Genomic DNA, 7,992 nt, shown 5'->3' with positions numbered 1-7,992 from the left:
CTGAAGGATACAACTTCAGCATCAGAAGAAGGAATTATACTGTCTGAATCTGAGATTTCACCCTCAGACGCTACGCTAAGTGTCTTCCTCCTCAGACTTCTGAGAGGGAGTATCTTGAGCAGCCGCAACAGGATCAGAAACCTTGCTCACTAATTCTTTAAATTTCCTCTTGCGTTTTCCCTGCAGCATGGGAAAAGCCGACAGCGCCTCAGATACCACAGAGGATACCTGGGCAGCAATATCTTGCAAAGAAACTCCTACCGGAGCGTGAGAGGAAACGCAGGGCACTGCATGTGTAGACGAAAAAGTTGGGACGTGTAAGGAGAAAGCTGCAGCATATCTGGTACAGAAGACACCTGAACAGCATCTGCCTTAGTTAATGATGGCTCAGTATCAAAAAGTCTATCCCTGTAACACAATGTTCTTTCAAAACATGAAGAACAAAAAGGGATTGGTGGTTCCACCGTAGAGTCAAAAAACAGACTACACGTAACATTTTGTAAGGCCTCTTGATCCATCTTTGACCAATAAAAGAGAGAAAAAATTAAAAACTGCTTTTATTTTACCTGAAATATCACATAAAAAAAGATACTGTCCCTTTAAATTTTTATTTGTGTAACAGTAACTACGGAGCAGCGGTCCTTATAACAACCCCAGACAGCCTCTACACCTCAGCTTTTTTGCTAAGGTGCCTACCTGTCCTGCTGGTCGCAGACAATCTAGCATGCAAAAGATCCGGTTTTCGTTCCAGAACTGTGCAATTAGTCGGCTGGGCGATCTCTATCTCAGCAGAGCGGCGAGCCGCAAACGTAACTAACGTCTCTATTCCGGAACTCACAGGAAGTGAACTAAAACTGCTTGCCGCCTCTGAAGGGAACCGCCTCCTTGATCATGGGCGGTCCCGGCGGCCATTAAGATCCATAGCAGAGCCACAACAGTGAAACTCTGTAAAACACATAAAATAAAACTGCACTTTACATACACAGTCCTTGACCGGATCTAAACCGAAGAAAAGGACAAAGACAGAGCCCAACATAAAGATATAAACTACTCCTCTCTTCTCCAGTGCCTGCTTAATTTGCCTGCAATTAACCCTCAATAGGGTCAATGGTAAATTTAACGTCCTATGCAGATTTAACTGCTGAAGTGCCAAATTTTCCCCATAAAAATAATAAACTTGGCACTTACCTGAATCTACATCTGTCCGACAGAAGGACAGCTCACTTGGGTTGAGAGGGTGTCCTCCCTCACTTGGACCTGAAAGATCAGAGCAAACCTACTCTGCTTTAAAACAATAAAATCTTGATTGCAGAAATTTTTATCAGACACCGAAAACTTCACAACCTCCTTGCAACGCAGGCAAAGAGAATGACTGGGGTTTGTGGGAAGGGAAGTGATACTTAACAGCTTTGCTGTGGTGCTCTTTGCCTCCTGCTGGCCAGGAGTGATATTCCCAACAGTAATTAATGATGGTCCGTGGACTCACCGTGTCATTAGAAAGAAAAGCTTGTGCCTTCACTGGCTCCTTTGTAACATATTCATTAATCCTGAGAGACTATATTTAGAACACATGGACCCTAAACAGACTAAAACCAAGCCTCCTGAAAAAGGCACAACCTACCCCCCCTTACCAGAACCTCTGGATCGGGGGCCCTACCTTCATGTAGACTTCAGGGAGGGAGTAGATTTTTTGAATTGCTTAGACCTGTTCCAATTTGAACTTGGCATCCAGGCAGAGCCCAGAGAACCTTGCTTCTGAGAGGATGAATTTTTTTTTGTTCCCTATTCTGATAAAAGGAACAAAAATGATTAGAAGCTTTAGATTTACCTTTGGACTTCTTGTTTTGAGGAAGAAAAGCTCCCTTACCTCCAGTCACGGTGGATCCAAACCAGATCCAAATAACATATTTCCTTGAAAAGAAAGAGATAAAAGCCTACATTTAGAATCCCTATTAGCATACCAAGATTTTAATCACGAAGCCCTTCTGGAAAGTACTGCCAAATGTATACTTTTAGAATTAATCTTAAAGGGACGGTCTACAATAGAATTTGTATTGTTTTAAAAGATAGATAATCCCTTTTTTTTACCCATTCTCCGGTTATGCATAACCAACACAGTTATATTAATACACTTTTTATCTCTGTGATTACCTTGTATCTAGGCATTTTCTGACAGCCCCCTAATCACATGACTTTGTATTTATTATCTATAAACTTGTATTGTGCTGTGCCTGAACACAGTGTTATCTATATGACCCACATGAACTAATAGTCTCTTGTTGTGAAAAGCAATTAAAAAAGCATGTGAAAAGAGGCATCCTTCAAGGGCCTAGAAATTAGCATATGAGCCTACCTATGTTTAGTTTCAACTAAGAATACTAAGAGAACAAAGCAAATTTGATGATAAAAGTAAATTGGAAAGTTGATTAAAATTACAAGTCCTATCTGAATAATGAAAGTTTCATTTTGACTAGACTGTCCCTATAATTATGTCAAAGACAGCATCACAAATAATCAGAAAACGGCTCAGAAAGACTATTCAAGCAAATGGAAGAGGCAGCAGCCACACCAGCAATAGAGACTGCTGGTCTAAAAAATAACCTGCTTGCTGAAAAGTCCTCCTATGGAAGGAATCGAACTTCATAACTAAAGGGTCTTTAAAGGAAGAACTATCTTCCAAAGGGATAGTAGTATGCTTAGCCAAGGTTGATATAGCCCTGTCCACTTTGGGAACAGCTTTCCAAAGTTCAATAGTAGAAGTTGGTAAAGGATACATATTCTTAAACCTCACACTACGATTACGGCCAGCGAGCCGAAACGCGTCAGTGGGTCACTGGGAACAACCCAAACTTTCCATCCTGAGCTGAACTTAAGAATTTGTTTTGCTGTTCAAGAAAATAAACTAAAGACTTTTTAACCGCATAACCGTGAAGGTGCCTTTTTTCTTGTTCTTTGAGAATAAATAGACAAGCAAAGTCTAAAAAGTGATCAAAATTAAACAAGAGCTAATTGAGACAAAAGAGGCATCTTCTGGTGCTGAGAAAGTATGTAACAGCATTGAGAACCATACCACAGCAGCACCAGATGAGCACACCAGTACAAGTGTTTTTATTAAAGCAGAAAAACCAGTTAAAAAGAAGAAAAAACGAAAGCGAACGCCAACCAATCCAGATACCTTTATTTGTGATGATTGTGGGAAAGGAAGTCCTTGTAAGTCAGCTCACCTGCGACACATGAAAACTCACACAGGTGAGCGACCGTACCAGTGCAATGTCTGTGGGAAACGATTCATCCAGATTTCTGAGTACAAGAACCACCAGAGATCACATACTGGGGAGAAACGTTATACCTGCTCAGAATGTGGGAAATGTTTCAGTCGCTGCACATATCTCACCATGCACATGAGAACCCACACTGGTGAGAAACCCTATATGTGCTTTGAATGCGTTAAGAGCTTTATCCAGCACCCGCACTTGGTTAATCACCAGAGGATTCACAGTGGAGAAAATCCCTACACTTCCCGCAACTGTGGGAAAAGCTTCAGGCGCAGTTCAACCCTTGTGACCCATCACAGAACACACACAGGGGAGCAGCCCTATACTTGTACTGAGTGCGACAAGAATTTTCTCCATAGCTCTGACTACCAGCGACATTGCAAAATCCACACAAATAAATCTTCATCCCTCAACTGCCCAGACTGTGATAAAAGCTTCACTAAACATTCTCTTCTCGTTAAACACCAAATGAGCCACAGGGAAAAAAAGCTTCACGAGTGCCTCGAATGTGGCAAATGATTCACCTGTAATTCTACTTTTTACTCTGCACCAAAACACGCACAGGATAAACGCATTGTACATGTGCTGGAAAAAGATTCAGTCTGGGATCCCCTCAAAGCTGTAAAGTGAAGCAACGGCCTATAAAAAAGCATGTGATAAGAGGCATCCTTCAAGGGTCTAGAAATTAGTATATGAGCCTACCTATGTTTAGTTTTAACTAAGAACATACAAAGCAAATTTGATGATAAAAGTAAATGGGAAAGTTGATTAAAATTACAAGTCCTATCTGAATAATGAAAATTTCATTTTGACTAGACTGTCCCTATAATTATGTCAAAGACAGCATCACAAATAATCAGAAAACTGCTCAGAAAGACTATTCAAGCAAATGGAAGAGGCAGCAGCCACACCAGCAATAGAGACTGCTGGTCTAAAAAATAACCTGCTTGCTGAAAAGTCCTCCTATGGAAAGAATCAAACTTCATAACTAAAGGGTCTTTAAAGGAATAACTATCTTCCAAAGGGATAGTAGTATGCTTAGCCAAGGTTGATATAGCCCTGTCCACTTTGGGAACAGCTTTTCAAAGTTCAATAGTAGAAGTTGGTAAAGGATACATATTCTTAAACCTTGCAGAAGGATTAAAAGGATTACCTGTGTTAGACCATTCCCTATAGACTATCTCAGAGACAGCATCAGGGGCAGAGAAAACCTCTAGAGATTTAACCATAGATTTATAAATAAAATCTAAATGATTTTCAGACATAGGGGTAGATTTATCATAGTGCGAGCGGACATGATACGATGTAGTGTATCATGTCTGCTGCACATCGATAAACGGCAACAGCATACGCTGTCAGCATTTATCATTGCACCAGCAATTCTTGTGAACTGCTGGTGCAATGCTGCTCCCTGCAGATTCGTGGCCAATCGGCCGCTAGCAGGAGGTGTCAATCAACCCGATCGTTTTTAATCGTGTTGATTTCTGTCCGCTGCCTCAGAGCAGGCAGACAAGTTATGGAGCAGCGGTCTTTAGACCGCTGCTTCATGACTTCTGTTTCTGGCAAGCCTCAATGCTTGCGCAGAAACAGGGGCATCAAGCTCCATACGGAGCTTGATAAATTGGCCCCTTATCCTCAGCTACCTTAGAACCTTTAACCTCTAAAGTAAGAAAAATGTCCTTTAAAAGGAATATGTTACATTTTAAATAAACAAGAGGATGATTCTGATTCATGATCAGAGGAAGACCCCTGATCATTAGAAAAAAAAATCTCTCCCTCTGAGGATTCAGTACTTTCATGAACAGAAACATTAATCTCAGTAGTCTTAGAGCTAGTAGACGTTATATTAAAAACTGACCTTTTATGCTTATTTGAAGGCAGCATATCTGCCAACATCTCAGGCACTGTAGAGCGAATAAAGTCCTTAACTCCAAGAGCAAAATCTGAAGAACTCCCCTGTAAGAAACCAACAGAAGGAGCAGTAATACCTTTAGTAGCAAGTAGCATTAGACTGGTCAGAATGCATTAGGACATTTAAACATGTATTGCATAATTGTGCTGAAGTTAAAACCTCAGTCTGCTTACAATAAACACATTTAACAGTGGTAGGAAAGTGTTCAGAGGACCCAGCTTCAAAAGTAGATTTAGGGACAGAATCAGAAGGCTCCATAACAGCAGAACTTTTGAAAACTAGAAATGTACATAAATTACTTATAAATAGTTATATCAATAGTTAAACCCTCAAAAAAGAGCTCTTTAAGTAAGGGAAAAATTTTACCTCTTAGAAGCAGCTCCTAAAAACTTACAATGCCAAACCTCGCTAAGCCAACATAAAAAAAGAATAAACCGGACTAGGAGATGGACCAGACTGCATGCCTGACATCAATATAGTGCACTAGGCAAAAGAGAGCGTACATATTACCCAAGTAAGATAAAGGAAAAAGCATGGCAAAACTAACCTGTGTGCAAAAAACCTGACACGCACAATCTCGAGAAACCTACACACACTATCCCGATGCACGCAGACTCAAAAGTCGACGCTCATAAGACCCATGTGGAATTCTGACAAATCTAAGTGTGTAATACCTGATACATGCTAAAAATAAAAATGACTTAAAAATTTAAAGGGGGTGTCCCGGCATGCAGTGCGGTACTGATGATGTGCGGGGAAACAATCTGTAATTATGGGCAATAAGCAGCACTGGTCAATATATTAATTCAAGTCAGAAAGAGTCTTTTAAAGAGAAGAAAATTATAGATAATAAATAGGCAATCAAAGTCTAGAAAATGATCAAGATTAAACAAGAGCTAATTGAGACAAAAGAGGCATCTTCTGGTGCTGGGAATGTGTGTAACAGCATTGAGCACCATACCACAGCAGCATCAGATGAGCACACCAGTACAATTGTTTTTTAAAGCAGAAGAAACAGTTAAAAAGAAGAAAAAACAAAAGTGAACGCCAGCCAATCCAGATGCCTTTATTTGTGATGATTGTGGGAAGGGAAGTCCTTGTAAGTCAGCTCACCTGCGACACATCAAAACTCACACAGGTGAGTGACTGTACCAGTGCAATGTCTGTGGGAAACGATTCATCCAGATTTCTGAGTACAAGAACCACCAGAGATCACATACTGGGGAGAAACCTTATACCTGCTCAGAATGTGGGAAATGTTTCAGTCGCTGCACATATCTCACCATGCACATGAGAACCCACACTGGTGAGAAACCCTATATGTGCTTTGAATGCGTTAAGAGCTTTATCCAGCACCCGCACTTGGTTAATCACCAGAGGATTCACAGTGGAGAAAAGCCCTACACTTCCTCGACTGTGGGAAAAGCTTCAGGCGCAGTTTAACCCTTGTGACCCATCACAGAACACACACAGGGGAGCAGCCCTATAATTGTACTGAGTGCGACAAGAGTTTTCTCCGTAGCTCCAACTACCAGCAACATCCCAAAATCCACCCAAATAAATCTTCCTCCCTCAACTGCCCAGAATGTGATAAAAGCTTCACTAAACATTCTTTTCTCGTTAAACACCAAATGAGCCACAGGGAAAAAAAGCCGCACAAGTGCCTCGAATGTGGCAAACGATTCACCTGTAATTCTACTTTTACTCTGCACCAAACCACGCACAGGATAAACGCATTGTACATGTGCTGGAAAAAGATTCAGTCTGTGATCAACTCATATTAAACCAGCACGAAGAACATGTAGGGCGACACAGAGTTGCACATTTTGTATTATAAAGCAATAGTCGGAAACTAAACTGTCCCTATTTCTGCTGTAGATTGAAAACACTATAATCTTATGCTATTAGTGATGTACTTTCATATCAGGGTTACTGAAGTCTCTGCATTCAACATAGAGACGCTAACTTCTAAAGAAAAACGCTATATTTTTCTGTAAATAAAACACAGGTTACATTTCATTAGTAATACTCTTTTCTAGAAGTCACACAAAGCTGTAAAGTGAAGCAACGGCCGATACTGTAGTACCCTGGTATGATCTGTAAGACTGCCTCTCACTGCTGGGTATAGGGTTAACGTTGTGGGCAGGTTGGATAGATTCAGTAACCGGAAAACTTGTGTAAAAAGTAAAGAAGAGATCATTTAGACCACCTCTAATCACCTTCATAGCCACGTCCCTGTTTTTTTTGCCCAAGTACAAGTCTGTTGTTAGTATATTGGGCTCAGTGATGCCAAGATTACGTGGCACCCATCCCATAAATAGCTCAACACTATTAACATCACAAGGGCTGGTAAAATATTTGACTCTGGATGTAGTGGTTTCCAAAACTTACACGTCAGCCCTAATTTCTATAGTACATATATACAGCAGGCTCTGAGGTTTAAGTGAAATTATTACAACTAGAGCTGTTTAAAGTCCATGTTGCCCCAGGTAATGCCATTTAATATCATTATTAGTACAGATATTTAAGCTGTTCATTTCTGAATTCTCCTTTTGTATAATCTGTACCATTTTTATACATATTGCCTACATCTTACATCATTAACTGCTAATTGTGTAAACCTAGATTCTTTCAGAATGGGATGGTCCTTTCTAGAGTTAAAGTAATGAAGCTTTATTCATGATACATCTATAAGCACAGCCAGAATGTGGTCATTGGACAGAAATGACTACAGTCACTTACAAAGCTACGTCTATGAAAATATTGCTGTAAGGAATATTCTGTACATTCTAGAACTAGAATCTG

The 7,992-nt window shown here is 40.3% G+C and overlaps 1 pseudogene; it reads left to right on the top strand.

Moving 5' to 3' along the window:
- Positions 1-3,003: 3,003 nt before the first annotated feature.
- On the top strand, positions 3,004-6,971 carry LOC128644538 (zinc finger protein 883-like; annotated as a pseudogene).
- The last annotated feature ends 1,021 nt before the right edge of the window (positions 6,972-7,992 follow it).

The sequence above is a fragment of the Bombina bombina genome, unplaced genomic scaffold, assembly GCF_027579735.1.
Source record: "Bombina bombina isolate aBomBom1 unplaced genomic scaffold, aBomBom1.pri scaffold_1214, whole genome shotgun sequence".
NCBI classification, from domain to species: domain Eukaryota; kingdom Metazoa; phylum Chordata; class Amphibia; order Anura; family Bombinatoridae; genus Bombina; species Bombina bombina.
The sequence above is the reverse complement of the archived record's forward strand: the minus strand, read 5'-3'. Positions and strand labels throughout refer to the sequence as shown.